Consider the following 16,843-nt stretch of genomic DNA (forward strand, 5'->3'; position numbering starts at 1 on the left):
CTTCTTTATCCTAGTTAAGTGATAATTATTGAAATTAAACTTTTTATAATGTTTTCTCTTTTATAAGTGAATTTTGATTAGTCTAGATTACTTTAAATCAATTAGAGATAATTTTTAAGACAAATTAAGTAGGAAAATTTGAAAAATGGTCAGCAATACAAAGGAGGTTATGGCAAAATTTTTGGAAAAAAGTATTATCTTTTATTATGCTAAAAGAGTAATCCCTATCATTTCTATACTCTACAAGTGTCATTTTCATGCATAGAAGATGCATATTGATTATTTTTTTATATGCATAAAAGAATAAATTTTTTATTATGAAAGTGTTACTTTCATCAAAATGGATTTTATGCATAAAAGAATAATTTTTTATTATGAAAGTGTTACTTTCATCAAAATAAATTTTTATGCATAAAAGAAAAAAAATTTATTATAAAAGCGTTACCTTCATCATTATTGATTTTTATGCATAAAGGGATGCATAAAATAATTTTTTAATTATAAAAGTGTTACTTTTATCATTATTGATTTTTATGCATAAAAGTATGCATGAAAGAATTTTTTTTATTATAAAAGTGTTACTTTTATCATTATTGATTTTTATGCATAAAGGGATGCATAAAAGAATTTGTTTTAGTTATAAAAGTGTTACTTTTATCATTATTGATTTTTATGCATAATAGTATGCATGAAAGAATTTTTTTTATTATAAAAGCCTTATTTTCATCATTATTGATTTTTATAAAGGGATGCATAAAAGAATTTTTTTAATTATAAAAGTGTTACTTTTATCATTATTGATTTTTATGCATAAAAGTATGCATGAAAGAATATTTTTTTTATTATAAAAGTGTTACTTTCATCATTATTTTTTTTAATGCATAAAATAATACATAAAGTTTTTTTAATTGTAAAAGTGTTACCTTCACTAATATTGATTTTTATGCATAAAAGGATGGATAAAAGAATTTTATTTTTATATCAAAATAAGAGTTCTCTTTAATCCTATGCCTAATTCCCCTGAAACATGATAAATGATTATGTAAATACTCTGTGAAAGAAAATCCTACCGTTTTATATTCTCTAAGATGACAATGAGAAAATTCAGTGAAACTATCGAAATCGAAATTTTTAGATAAATGATGCCTCATAGGAATTCATGATTAGTTTTAAATTCAGTAAAGTAGTAATTGAAATATTTTCCTTTGGTAAAGATAGTTCAAGAAGAACCTTTCCAGACTCAAAACCTGAATCACACTATGACCAAGACATAACTCCTTCGTCAGTTTCAAGAAATGACGATGTGACCAGTTCCTGAATCTATACTCAAATCACCCACCGAATCTGAAACTAAGTTGAGACCTTTGATTTTGATCTAAGGATTAAAAATTCAGAATTCAAGGAATTCTGCTTGAGAATCCAGTCCTGTGATCTAGAAGTCTTGGATACGGAATTAAGATATACTCATTGTATTCAAAAGAAAATCAAAACTGAAAACTTGCATAGAAACCCTGTTTTCTTAAAAGATTGTCTTATGCGAGAATGCTGGAGGAAGCATTTGGTATATGTGTTTTCTAAGGGAAGTTTGATTGCAACAGTTGGCGGGGAGTGTTCAAGGGACAGCTCACGTGACAAAGCCTACCCAAGTCTTGACCAGCCTCGGTATAGTTAAAATGGTGTGCTTCCGGTACGATGGACGAGGGCCGATGAAGCGGTCCCTGAGTGAAGTGCCAGGACACTTAAGGAGGATCCTGGAGGCTTCTGACTAGGAGATGCACGGGCTCGCGGTGCTAAGGACACCCATGCGTATGTCGAGGAAGATATTATATGATAGACCAATGTTTATTATAATCTGTTACTGGATCTCGTTGTTGACCCGATGGTCTCAACGGAGAGTCCAGAGTGATACTGTTCTGTGAGAAACAAAGACTCAATGGAAATTTTGAGTTATGACATGTGTAACCTTTGTCAATGGATTGTTTTATAAGTTAAATTTTAAAGAGGAGTGCGTGCGTATCTGTTTTCTAAAGCAAAAGTTAAGAAAGGCATTCAATTATGGGTGGGTGAGTACTTGTTTGGTTCTACTATTCCAGTGGTTGGGCGGTGGCTAACCCATGGGCCGAATGGGGTTAAGCTGGAATGAGTAGAGTTTTAATAATAAAATTGATTAATAGGAATACGCTTAGAACTCGAGTAGTTAATTAGAATCCTAAAGACTTCTCTAAAGAATAAGTGTGACGGCGGCTGTGCCTTATTCAATCAGGAAAAAAGCGTTGATTGCTTCAAGTTAAGTCTGTAATAGTTTCCCTTCTATCTGGTTTATTCAGATGAAGGTTAGTTCAGTACCTTGACCTCGTTAGAAAAATCCGTTAAGAAAATAAAAATGGTGGAATCGTCCCCGCTTTCCGGGCGGCATGGGAAATTTTTTTAAAGTAAGTCTGGGAAATAATGTTTTTGCTTGTTAATATTATGTTGAATAAACTTCAAAAAAATTGAAAACTTTTATATTGAATTGGAAATTATAGATGGAAGTTCCATACTTATCCGGTATTCCTGACCTCACCCAATCACAAGACATGACTGCGTTCACCTTTGAGCATCTCATCTCTTCCGCTTCGACTCGAACAAGCCGAACAAGACTCGCAACCCATTTTGAGGATTTATATTTTCCTGACCCAATGGAGAAACGACAGCATAAGTGGTTTGCAGGGCAGTATGTCCACGCCTCTTGTGACCGGCGTGCAATGTTGAGGCAGAACCTCTCATTGGCAATGATTCTGTTAAAGCTGAAAATGGTACATGGTGTCATTCTATATCATTCAATGCCTCGGAATTTCAGACTTTCATGCCAAGTCTACAGACTCCTTAGTTGCTTTATTCCTAAAGGAAAAGATAATAGCTCCCTTGTCAGTAAGTGAACGTTTGTATCAAGGCATGGCTATGGCCCACCAGTACCGTCGTCTTATGCATCTCGCGAGGAGATTTTGAATTCTAGAGCCGAGCTGCTCTATGTACATATTGCAACTTATATATAAATAAAGAAATGTTTTTTGGAGAAAAATTCCCTGTTGTATAATAAGTGATTGTTTATGGAGGATCTGATAAAGAAAAATCTTTTATCAGACATATGTCATGGATCTCCAATAAGATCATTGTCTTGTTTAAGAAATTGTTTTTCGAACCTCTTAAGTCTTAGGATCTCGTAAATGATATCAAAATAAAAATTTAATAATATGTAAATTTTTGGCAGAATCATGAGACGAGGAAACCGTGGCCGTCAGCCACCACCACAGACCCTCTCTCTAAAGATGACGAGCTTGACCCTGATGTTCGCAAGGCTCTTCATAGGACTCAGCCAAGACCCCTCAAAGGAGAAGGGGAGAACCTAGGCGAGGCTGTGGGGTGGAGAAATGGGTGGAAGCCATGGAAGAATATTTTGACATCATAGGCTACAATGAGCGGAGAAAATTGGCTCTTGCCACGCTGAAAATAGTGGAAATAGTGAGAGTAGCATGGAGGAACCACTATGACACCAACTGTCTGGACAGAAATACTCAGTCTTGGAACGACCTAAAAACCTATTTGAGAAAGAGATTTTGTCCCCCTGGATTTTTGGAAACCAAAATGAACGAATTCTTAGAGCTAAAGCAAGGGAGAAAAACCATCAAGGAATATCATCAGGACTTTGCTCTTTTACTCAAATATTCACCTCCTCTAGATGAAGAGCAACTCATGGTCAGGTTCATTCGGGGAATGAACAAACCCTTGGACACATTGGTCAAAAATGCCAAGCCACTGTCCATGGCTGAAGCTGTCAGAATGGCGAAGGACTTTGCCAAAGCCTTCATCGTAAAAGTCCCGCCAAAGCTAGCTCCCTCATCCTTCAAGAGATTTCAGACACCGGGAAGTTCTTTCAACTTTCCACCTCCAAAGAGACACCAAGGTCCTAACCAGAATGTGGAGACGGGAAGCTTTCGAAATGAAGGAAGACCTTTCCCCCCCGAAGTACATTCTCCAGAACTCCGGCTCTCTCCAAAATGCAAAGAGAAGACCTTCGAAGCGAGAACAAATGCTTCGGATGTCAAGGTCTTGGGCAAGGATTGCCCATCTCCTTCTGTGGGCCAAGGAAGCCAGGGTCCTAGAGTTCCAAGATAGACTCCTTCTTATCAGTCTAATCAGGGTCCCCTATGCGAGAATCAGGGAAATCCTAGGAGAACTCAAGCTCAGTCGTCTGCCTCTGTCCAAAGTAGCCTCCGAACTCCTTCCCAGAACTGGGGCAACCAAAGAGAAAGAGTTCCGCCTTAGACTGTAGCAACCAGAGCAGTCACAATAGTAGCAGTAGTGGAAGAAGAAAGAGGCCAGATTTATGCAGCAATTGAAAATCAAGGGCCAAATCGTCAATTCTCCGTCATCAATACTCTAGCTGAGTATCAGGGTAAGCCTTTTAAGCTTTTGATTGATTCAGGCAGTACTCATTCTTTCATTTCCCCTGGATGCTTGCGTAAGCTAGTCTTAGATCAGAAATCAGGGAAACCTATGCAAGTTGAATTGGCAAGTGGGAAGATTCTTTTCATTCACCTTGAGATAGATCGTATTCAGTTCAATCTAGATGGGAATTTAACTGACTATCAGTTTAGAGTTATACCTTTGGGAGTTTTTGACAGGATCCTTGGAATGGATTGGCTCCACAAAAATCAAGCTGACATTCACTGTCATAATGGAACCATCTCCTTCCGTGACCTTCACGGAAACAAAGTTCAAGGAACCAAAATTTTAGGATCCCCTAGTCTGCAGTTAGTAAAAGCTTCTAAGTTACTAAAAGGACTTAGAAAGAAGCAGCGCATTTATCATGTTAAAATGAATCCGGTAGACTCAAAGTTAAAAGCTAAAGAACCTGAATGGTTAAGTGAATATGATGATTTATTCCTAGCAGAATTAACAGAGATGCCTCCAATTCGGGAAGTAGATCATGTGATAGAATTAACCCTAGGAACTCAGCTAGTAGCCCTGCGCACGTACAAAATGCCAGTTCCTAAAGCCATCAAACTCAAGGAACAGCTTAGATAGTTGTTGGAACAAGGGTTTGTAAGACCCAGTGTTTCACCTTGGGGTGCGCCAGTTCTCTTTCAGAAAAAGAAAGATGGAACGCTAAGACTCTGTGTGGACTACAGAGGTCTAAGTATCCTATCCCCAGAATTCATGAGCTTCTGGACAGGCTAAGTGGAGCCCAGATCTTCACAAAGATAGATCTCAAATCAGGGTATTATCAGATCAGGATTAATGAGCAAGATATCCCGAAGACAGCCATCAATACTCGGTATGGGCATTATGAATTCACTGTCATGCTGTTTGGATTGACGAATGCCCCAGCTACATTAAATCGCTTAATGGAGGACATTCTCAGAGAATACCTGGATGATTTTGTTCTTGTTTTCGTTGATGATATTCTGATTTACTCAAAGAATGCAGTTGACCATGAAGTTCATGTCAGAAAAGTTCTTGAGATTCTAAGGAAGCACCAACTCTTTGCAAAAAAGAGCAAATGCACTCTCTGCCGACCATGTTGAATACTTGGGCTTTCTTGTATCAAAAGATGGAATTTCTCTAGACTCCGCAAAAGTCCAAGCAGTCATAGATTGGCTTGAACTAAAGACAGTGAAAGAAAATAGAGGATTCTTGGGATTGATTGGTTGGTATAGAATTTTTATACCAAAGTATGCTCTCATAGCTTCCCCCTGACTAATCTTCTCAAGAAGAATATTCCGTTTCAATGGTTTGCCACGTGCAAGAGTGCTTTTGATAAGCTGAAGACCGCCTTGGTTACCAATCCCGTTTTGAAGCTGCCAGATTTCTCTCTACCCTTTGAAGTAGTAAAAATTGATGCCAGTGGTTTTGCCCTGGGAGGTGCACTCATGCACGAAGGTCATGCAGTGGCCTATCAATCCCGAAAACTCAGAACGCATGAGAGGAATTATGTTGTCCACGACTTAGAACTACTTTGAGTAGTATATGCCTTGATGGACAGATCATTAGAGCTTAAAGTGGATCTTCACTCAGAAGGATCCATTAGGAAAAAAGGGAGCTCATTTTGGGGCCTTTTACGGTTTGGAAAAATAAGCTCTCAACCAATCAACAGAGGGCCAACGTAACGTTGGAAATTCACAAAAATAAGAGAAAATAGATAAAAGAAACAATACTTTATGTAGGTACAAGCGTGCTACATTAATGTGGAGATTGGTTTTTTATTCTCACAAGATCTTTGGACATGAAGATAGAATCTAGTCTGACATTTTCTCTGACAAGGGCCTTCCCGCTTCCACCTTCCTTTGAACTTTGAAATGTTGTGCTGCCTTTCCTTCGAAAGGTCTACCATTCTACACCACTGCCTCATTGTGCAGCAGTCTCTTCTTTTCCAAAACTGCTCCCTTGATCCTGTTTGGCTTAGAGTAAGATGTTTCTTGTCAACTGTCTGTCTGCCCACTTTCTCTTTCTTGAAACTTCACTTTGTTATCTTGTTTACATTACTTTGCTATTGTTACAGATTCACAAGGTCTCCATGGTGAATAAAAACTATGGCCGTTCTTGTGGAAGATGCTCTGTGGATGATAATGCTATGAAGACAGAATTATACCACACATCATTACCCCGTCGACCTGCTTCTTCTATTTCTTCGGTAGAGAATTCAAGTACAGTCAAAACGGAAGGAACTTGGGAAAGGTTTAGTGTTTCGAAAGGAGCATGGGTGCTCATGCAACCTAGCAAAAGAAAGAGACCCCAGACAAAAAACATTTTCTTGGCATCATGGAAGGGAAGAGTACGAGATTTTAAGATCACCAGAGGGAAGATATCGGTGAAAGAAGTTTTGATTAAGCATGTGTACATGCATAAAGAACTTGTCTTGCGAGACTATCCAAATGATCTTCCGCAACACAGGCCTAATTGTATATTTTTCTATTGTGGTTTTGTTCTTTATGAGGTGTATGGACTTTTAAGATGAACCTTTCTTTCTTTGCTTATTGACATTCTTGTGTTATTTTATTTCAGATTTATACCCTTCATCGTATGAGACATGGCAAAGCATCGATTGTATTCTGGGATTTATAGATATTTTGCATGGATCGATAGGAGAATAACAATACCAAGGTCAATGTGCAACAGAGCTAGCTCAATCGAGTATATTTTTTACTGATCATTTTTATCAGTTGGTTGGACAATGCTAACACACATGGTGTGTTAAGAAAACAAGATCATTTGACTTATCCTAGTCTCATTAAGCACTACTATTAGTTTACTTTACCCTATTGATTCATATTGCTTTTTTGCAGGTGCTCAAAAGAAGAGAGAGTTCAATAAAATGCAAAGACATTGAAAATTTGAAAATTGAGATAGCACAGACTCCATAAACAAAGGTATTATATTCAATAAAGTAAAATTTTGTACAGAAGTGTTTAATTGTATATGTAGAACATATTCTTGACAACCATTTTCTATTTATCTACAGCCTGATCTAGAGGTTGCTCTACATGGTCCAAGCTCTCCGTATCATCTTTTTTTGGAGAATCTGTTTTCTGCTACTCCATCCTGTCCTGTACAAGTGCTGCTCCATTGTCTCCTCTACTACCCCTGGAGAATCTGTTTGCTGTGCTGCTCCATCTTCTCCTCAATAACATCAGCAACAGCAGGTCCTTGTTCCTGTGGCTTCTCCTCATCAGCACTAGGTCCTTGTTCCTGTGGCACCACATCAGCATCATCTGTGTCATCAAGGTGTATGACATCTTCTCGGACTTTAGAGCTCTCACCCAACTCGACAGTAGCTGGTACAATAGGTTTGGGAGAGGCATACTTCAAAAACTTCCAAATTGTATCAGCTCTGAAACTATATACATAGTTCGAGCTGAAGCTATCTTCTCTCATCTGCAATGGCATATGATGATTTAGAACACTTTGTACCAATATCAATTATTTTGAAGCTAAATGAAAATTATTTTTTCTTACAAGGTCTGGCTGTCCTATCTCAAAATAGCTTGAAAGTATATATTTGGCACTAATCAGCACTCTCTAGCAGCCCCGCAGCTACTTGAATCATCTTGTTGTGGTGTCTGTACAGTTGGAAAGATATGTTAGAAACTGTTAACATCTGAACAAAACAAAATTATTCAATAGGTTCAAAGGCATAGCATGAAATAGACATCAGTAGGGGAAACGACTTTCTACCTCTAAATTTATTGACTCTATTGAATCCAAAAGATTGACATTAGGAGGACAGTGATCCAATGCATCTAGAAACCTTCTAATATAACTGCAATACATATAATTCAGTTAGTGTGCATTAAAACAAAATAATAAAGTTTAAAGTTAAAAATAGCACACACACCACTTACAATTTCAGCTCTCTGTGTGTGTTTTTAAGAGAGTTGAATATAAAGCATTGCTTCTGTTGGATATCAATAGAAGCAAAGCTCCAGTGGTCACTGTGTAAGGAAAAAAGCATTAAGAAATCAAAGGCTACAAGATTTCTCAATCTTAAAGAAGAATCCCAAAAGAAGCAGTCACCCACATACCTGTTATGGTATGGAAGTAAGCAAAACATCGATAACATCAAAATTGCAGTGTCTGAAACAATTGAAAATATCCATGGGAGTTTCCTTTGCATCTCTTAACCTGGAGGAAATGACAGGATCAATAATATGAACTGTATGTTGTATAGCGTGGTTAAGCCAGCTTCTCATCATGCTGCATTGGACCAAACAACAATTAGGGTAGGGTGTAAAGGAGGTACAAGAAGGATTGTTTTGCAAACAAATATAAAATAAAAGATACTTACTAGAGCATTGCAAGAATGATAGTATCTGAGCAATACTCATTCTTATGAGCCAATGCTGCCAAGCATGGTTTTGTCAAGTCAAAATTATTCACTGAAGTTTCATCCTCAATATGGACAACTATGTTAGGGCCCAGCTCCTGCAACCTTCTCTGTATCTACAGCTCCCTCTGTACAGTCTCCACATCTATAACAGATTTGGATTCTTTCTTTTTGCTGCTTCAGTGACTCCTCATAAGTAGCTTTCCCTCGTGGGTTACTTCAACAACCTTAACCTCATCTACCTTCAACTTTCTTGTAGGTGGAATTAATAATATGTCTCTCATCTTGATGGAATTAATAATATGTCTCTCATCTTGATGGAATTAATAATATGTCTCTCATCTTGATGTCTTGCCATACATTGCATCTTCAAAATATTTCTCCAAGTAATCCTCTGACATTTCCTGTAAGGAAAGAATGGCAGTCCTGTTCTACCTGAAACCAAGGTGCCAACTATCACATATGTCTTTCACTAGTCTCTAAAAAGGTGCCTTGGGGATTGCAAAGCCTATAGCTTTCTATTACTTCCTGATCTCCTTTAGCACACCTGCACCATGTTTCAATCTCTTGGCCTATTGCTGGAGCAGGCTCATTGGCTTTCCCTTCCTGCCATGTGTAACTCTTCTCTTTGGAGGCACACTAAATTCCTTGATACCTGCCCCAGCTGCTGCTGCTGCAAGCCCTGGCCCCTTGCCAGCACTCCTTGCAGTTGACTTGGTTCTAGCCATCACTCTGACAAGCTGCACACAAAGCAATGGAAACAGATTACAGCCATGGAGAACATGGAATGATACAAAAAGGCAATGATAGGGGTGGATGAAGCAACATTTATAAATTTGCAACAAAATGCGATTTCGACAGTTTGAAATTCCTAATAGCTCACTCTCGCGTTTTCCTGCAAATACTTGAAGTAACATGGTACATTCCTACAGTGATTTCTCTGTCTTTACAACTAAATACAATACATTAGGAAAAAAGGGAGCTCATTTTGGGACATTTTAGAAGAGAGAGAAAATAGGCTCTCAACCAATCAGGAGTGAGCCAACGTTACGTTGAAAATTCAACAAAAGAAGATGAAAATAAGAAAAATAAATAGTACTGTATGTTCATAGAAGCGTGTCACATTAATAAGGTGATCCAATTTGAATCTTTAAAAAAATTATTTTTTGTGCAGAATTTGGTGATTCTGACATTGCAAACGCGTTCGGAACGGCCCAAAACCCCAAAAACGACACTTGAAACGCTGGAATCGGACATCCGGAGGCTCGAAAACGGCCCAAAAAGGCCCAAAAGTGAGATTTGCAACAAAACGCGATTTCAGCTGTTTGAAATTTCTAAACCCTTCTCCTCGCGTTTTGCTGCAAATTTATGAGGCAGCCTACTGGAACATGCCTTCAGTCATTTCAACCAGCCCAATTCAAAAGTCTTTCTGCTTGTAGTATTTATTCTAATATCTAAGCTACATCACATCCCAAAAGTATGTGTTATACTATTAAACAAGAAGATAAGGATATAGAGAGTCTTACTGACCTGGAAGCTATCTGTGGGTGTGTTGTGCTTGTTGATGAGTACCCTGTGCTGGGGATGAACTTGTGCTGCTGGTCAGGATGCTGATAGTGCAGAGTAGGGAGGTAGGGAGGCAAGAGAGCTGAGGGGAGGGCCAAGACAGGAGAGATTAAACAGGAGGGAAAAGATTAGTGCAAAATACAAAAAAGGCAGCTACTAAATGATGGAGCCGTTTTTAAACACGTGTGGATGGGACCCAGATCTCTTGGAGTTTAAAACTTGGCACTGTGAATGGGACACTTTTTGCCTTGAAACTTGTGCCAATCATGATTTCATAATCATTTCCATAACCACTCTTCCCTCCCCGTCTTTCATCCTTGCCAGCACCCTCCCATCATCCTTTTCCTTCCCTCTCTGATCCCTTCCTACTCAACACACTCCATCCAGACTGCAACCTGCCTGAAGACTACTACCACTGCCAGATCTCCAGGTTACCTAGGCTGTAGCTCAAGTTTGGGAGAGAGCAGAAGATTCACCAGTGCAACTCCAACAGTATGGAAAAGGAAAAGAAAGGTCAGAGTTCTATATCCTTTTCAATGTTTTTTGATATATATTTCTTCCATCCATAGAATTCTTGATGTCCAGATATCTGGGCAATTTCCATCCACCACATCCCATATCCCAAATTTCCACATCCTAGTTTTATATTTGCAACAAAACGCGATTTCGGCTGTTTGAAATTTCTAAAGCTTTCTCCTCGCGTTTTCCTGCAAATTCATGAGGCAGCCTGCTGGAACATGCCTTCAGTCATTAAAATCAACCCAATTCAAAAGTCTTCCTACTTGTGGTATTTATCCTAATATCTAAGCTACATCACATCCCAAAAGTATGTGTGTTATTCTATTAAACAAGAAGATAAGGATATAGAGAGTCTTACTGACCTGGAAGCTATCTATTTGATTGGAGATGGATATCAATAGAACCTAGAAGTTTGCAACAAAATGCGAGGAGAGTGCTTAACATTTTCCAAATAGCCCTATATCGCGTTTTCCTGCAAATTCCTATATTTCTTTTGGTTTTCATTTCTTCCTCATTGTTTTGCTTTCTTTGGCCCTGGGGAATTCTTCCTAGTATCATCTACTGTGTCCAGGAATCTTTGAGGTGATCCTAGCATTTGATTGGAGATGGATAGCAATAGAAATGGAAAATTTGCACAACAAAATGCGAGGAGAGTACTTGACATTTTCCAAATGGCCCTACATCACGTTTTCTTGCAAATTCCTGTGTCCCTTTTGGTTTTCACTTCTTCCTCATTGTTTTGCTTTCTTTGGCCCTTGGGATTTCTTCCTTGATGATGAGAAAAGTTTTTGCTTTGGAACAATTGATTCTCAGGCCCCTCCTTTCAAGAGAAAGTTGGACTTTTTTGCTGCTATACTTAGACCACAACAATTACCAGGTGAGTCATGTGTGCTCATGAAGGGAGTTGTTTGGTGATATCCTATACATTCCCTGATTGCATATGTCAGCATATAGAATTCATGATATATAAATTTTGGTTCAGGCAAAAGGAAGAGACTGGAGCAGAAAGCTGAGTCTTCCCTCTCAAAACAAAAGGAATCAGAAGAGCACAAATCTCCAGATTTGCTCCTATTTGACTTTCTTCACAAATGCAAGGCTCAGAGGAACTTCCATATATACCACAGTATTTTCAAACAGGGAGTTCACTATGAGCTTTGTACTGGAGCATCACAAAAATTTTCTTTCAAATCATTGGGATACCTTCAAACAACTGACAGAGGCAGGAAGAATTGTGGAAGGTGAAAAGGTTTTTGTGCATATAAATCATATTGTCTCCATTGACAGGCTGAGGTACCATGTGAATAGAAGATTTGACAACCTGCCTGAGAAATATAAATTCAACTGTAGCTTGCACACCAGAAAGTGTAGAGTGCTTGAGGAGACCATGGCATTCCTTATGTACATTGTCTTTAGTCAGTACTCTCTAGAAGAGCAAGGGCAGGAGGCTGAAGAACAAGACACATTTGAAGCAGAGGAAAAAGAGGATGTTCCTGTGGCAACAGAAATGGCAGAGCAAGAATTAGATATCACTCTCCAGGAAAAAGAGTCCAATCAAGATCAAAAAGAGAGTTCCGATTGGTAGGCCCTGGGAGTAATAGGATTTAGTCATCAAATATAGCATAAACATTATGTTGAAGTTGAACTGATTTGTACAAAGTCTTTGATCCTCTACCTTTCCCTTTTGCATTTGTCCCATCACCGTACAATACTTCAATAGTCTTCCCACACTCAGTAGCTTCTAAAAGCGTTTGACATTCATTCTCAGTACACACTCAGTACACACTTAGTAGCTTCTAAAAGCGTTTGACACTCAGTACACACTCAGTACCTTATTGGTAAGGATCAATAGTGTGTCTAGCATAATTAAGTAGTATTGATTGAATTTTTTGTGTGTAGCTCATGGATGTATTGATGCTTGTTTAATATAGATCACATGTTTCACAAAAGAAATACTTTTGATGGAGTCTCAAAACATATAGGCATAAAACCAAGAGTCACTTGTTCCACAAAATAAAAATCTATTGATTGAGTTTGAAAACATGTGGACATAACACCAATAAGTTACAAACTGCTATTCATGTTTACTTGTCCATTTATGGTTTCTAAATATCTTCGAAGACAAAAATCATAAAAACCATAAAATGAAATAAAAAAGAGAAGAATCTCCAACTTACAAGGAGAATTTGAGAGCTTTCCTTTGGCTTGAGGAATCTATTCTTGTTTGAAACAAGAGTGGCCACCAATCTTTAGAAGAGGGAAAGGTCAAAAACTAATGAATTATGAGTAAATTCAAAGTTTTTGGCTCTTGGGAGAAGCAGGGTAACAGTGCAAAAAACACTATTAAGCTTCAACAAAAGGGAAGGCTTCTATTTATAGGAAAAAGTGAGCTTCTAACCAAGCCAACTGATTCTAGAATTTTCCAAATCAGTTTGGTCAATTTTTGACCATTTTTGGGTCAGTTTAGTCCACTTTTTGGATCTAGTTGAAACAGGAGAGAGGAGAGATAAAAATATCTCATTATTTGGGAGTTTAAAACTCTCCCACATATGTGAAATAGGCGCCTCCTTCATAAGGAAATTCCCCCATACTGAGGTGTCAAAAATGCATCATTTCATCTAAATATCTCTCTTTTTGAACTATTAACCTTGTCCTTAGTCAACTCTTCATCTTATGTGAGTATTTACTCCTTTTTGGGAGATTTTTCTTTTATTATTCTATTTATCTCCTCCCTACATTTGGATGAATCTTATTGGTCCATAGGAACCTTAATTTAAAATTTTTTAAAAATCTGGACTCCTAGGATAATGCCTCTTAAACAAATTATACTTAATTTCTAATTCACCTTCTGAAAATCTTTTTGAACTTCTGTTTCAAGGAAACTTATTTTAATAAGATGAGATATTTTTCTATCCAAAAATATTTAAAAACTGAATTACCACTCTCTAGAAGATTTTCTCTCTCTAGGCCAAAACTGATAGAAACAAGATCTTTTATATTTCTGAAGAGGGATTTGATTACACGGGGAGATACTAGACATCCTGAGAGGCTGGGAAGGAATCTTACAGAATAGATGTGAATGGATGGATGGATGTGATGTGAATAGAGGTGATGAGATGTGAGGTGAAAAGATGTGATGAGATGTGATGTGAATCAGATAGGTGTGAATGGATGGATGAATGTGGTGTGAATAGAGGTGATGAGATGTGAGGTGAATAGATGTGATGAGATGTAACATGAATCATATAGATGTGAATGAATGGATGGATGTGATGTGAATAGAGGTGATGAGATGTGAGGTGAATAGATGTGATGAGATGTGATGTGAATCAGATAGATGTGAATGGATGGATGGATGTGATGTGAATAGAGGTGATGAGATGTGAGGTGAATAGATGTGATGAGAATTAGATAGATGTGAATGGATACATGGATGTGATGTGAATAGAGGCGATGAGATGTGAGGTGAATAGATGTAACGAGATGTGATGCGAATTAGATAAGTGTGAATGAATGGATGGGTGGTTGTGATGTGAATAGAGGTGATGAGATGTGAGGTGAGTAGATGTGATAAGATGTGATGTGAATGAATGGATGAGATGTGATGTCATGTGAATCAGGATGTAAATGAATGATATGGGATATGAGTGGATGATATGTGATGAAAATGTATGTAACGGTATAAGTGAAGAATGGATGTGAATGTATATGTGAAAGAATTGATGTGGATATGTATGTGAAAGAATGGATGTGGATGTGTATGTGAAAGAATGTGATGTGAATGTGTATGTGAAGAATGGATGTGAATGAGTATGTGAAAGAATGGATATAGATGTGTATGTGAAAGAATGGATGTGGATGTATATATGAAAGAATTGATGTGGATATGTATGTGAAAGAATGGATGTGGATGTGCATGTGAAAGAATGTGATGTGAATGTGTATGTAAAGAATGGATGTGAATGAGTATGTGAAAGAATGGATATAGATGTGTATGTGAAAGAATGTGATGTGATGGAAAGAGATGTGATGTGTCATAAATACATGTGGATGTGAAGTGATGGATATGAATGTATAGATAGATGTGATAAGTCGTACATGTGAATGATTGGATGGATGTGGATGAATGAGATGAGATGTGTATGAATGAGATATGATGTGGATAGACGTGATGTGATATAATGGTGATGAGAATGAATGTGATGGATATGAATGAATGTGAATGTGATGGATATGAATGAATGTGATGTGATGGGATGTGCATCGGGATAGATGTGAATGAATGAGATGTGAGGTTAAATGAATAAGATGTGATGTGAGTGAATGTGATGTGGTCTGAATGGATGAGATGTGAATGAATGTGATGTGATGAGATGTGGATATGGGTAGATGCGAGTGGATGAGATATCTGATGCAGATAAATGAGAAAAAGATGTGATGAAATGAAAAATGATGTGATGAGAATGGGAATACATATGAAATAAATGAGAATTGATGTGGAATAATGTGGAAAGACAAGAGTTTGTTATAGAACCTGTATTTATGAGACAACCTGTTTTTAAATGACTATTTTATGTCAAGAATGTTGGGGAAGCATTTTGACCATCTTGTGAATGAGGTCGTGTGGAGACCTAATCTGATAAAGTTGTAACAGGTGATGGAGAGTCAAGGGAGGACATCTTGCATAGCAAGGTCACGGCCGAGGTCTTGACCAATCTCGGTTAGACATTAGGAGGATAGTGATCCAATGCATCTAGAAGCCTTCTAATACAACTGCAATATATATAATTCAGTTAGTGTGCATTAAATCAAAATAATGAAGTTTAAAGTTAAAAATAGCACACACACCACTTACAATTTTAGCTCTCTATGTGTGTTTTTAAGAGAGTTGAATAAAAAGCATTGCTTCTGCTAGATGTCAATAGAAGCAAAGCTCCAGTGGTCACTGCATAAGGAAAAAAGCATTAAGAAATCAAAGGCTACAAGAGTTCTCAATCTTAAAGAAAAATCCCAAAAGAAGCAGTCACCCACATACTTGTTATGGTATGGAAGTAGCAAAACATCGACAACATCAAAATCGCAGTGACTGAACCAATTGGAAATATCCATGGGAGTTTCCTTTGCATCTCTTAACTTGAAGGAAATGGCAGGATCAATAATATGAACTGTATGCTGTACAGCGTAGTTAAGCTAGCTTCTTATCATGCTGCATTGGACCAAACAATAATTAGGGTAGGGTGTAAAGGAGTTACAAGAAGGATTGTTTTGCAAACAAATGTAAAATAAAAGACACTTACTAGAGCATTGCAAGAATGATTGTATCTGAGCAATACTCATTCTTATGAGCCAATGCTGCCAAGCATGGTTTTGTCAAGTCAAAATTATTCACTGAAGTTTCATCCTCAATATGGACAACTATGTTAGGGCCCAGCTCCTGCAACCTTCTCTGTATCTGCAGCTCCATCTGTACAGTCTCCACATCTATAACAGATTTGGATTCTTTTATTTGCTGCTTCAGTGACTCCTCATAAGCAGCTTTCCCTCTGGTCCTCTTTGAGTGGGTTACTTCAATAACCTTAACCTCATCTACCTTCAACTTTCTTGTAGGTGGAATTAATAATATGTCTCTCATTTTGATGTCCTGCCATTCCACAGGATGGAACAGCTTGTCATACCTCCATCTCACTCTGGACAAAGTGTTGAAGTCTTTGGCCATCAAAGTTATCCTCCTGTGAGCATGGGCTACTACCAGCATTGCATCTTCAAAATATTTCTCCAAGTAATCCTCTGCCATTTCCTGTAAGGAAAGAATGGCAGTCCTGTTCCACCTGAAACCAAGGTGCCAACTATCACATATGTCTCTCACTAGTCTCTGAAAAGGTGCCTTGGGGATTGCAA

This window comes from Cibotium barometz, chromosome 5 (genome assembly GCF_041138505.1).
Source record: "Cibotium barometz isolate CiBa-2024 chromosome 5, ASM4113850v1, whole genome shotgun sequence".
Classification (NCBI taxonomy): Eukaryota; Viridiplantae; Streptophyta; class Polypodiopsida; order Cyatheales; family Cibotiaceae; genus Cibotium; species Cibotium barometz.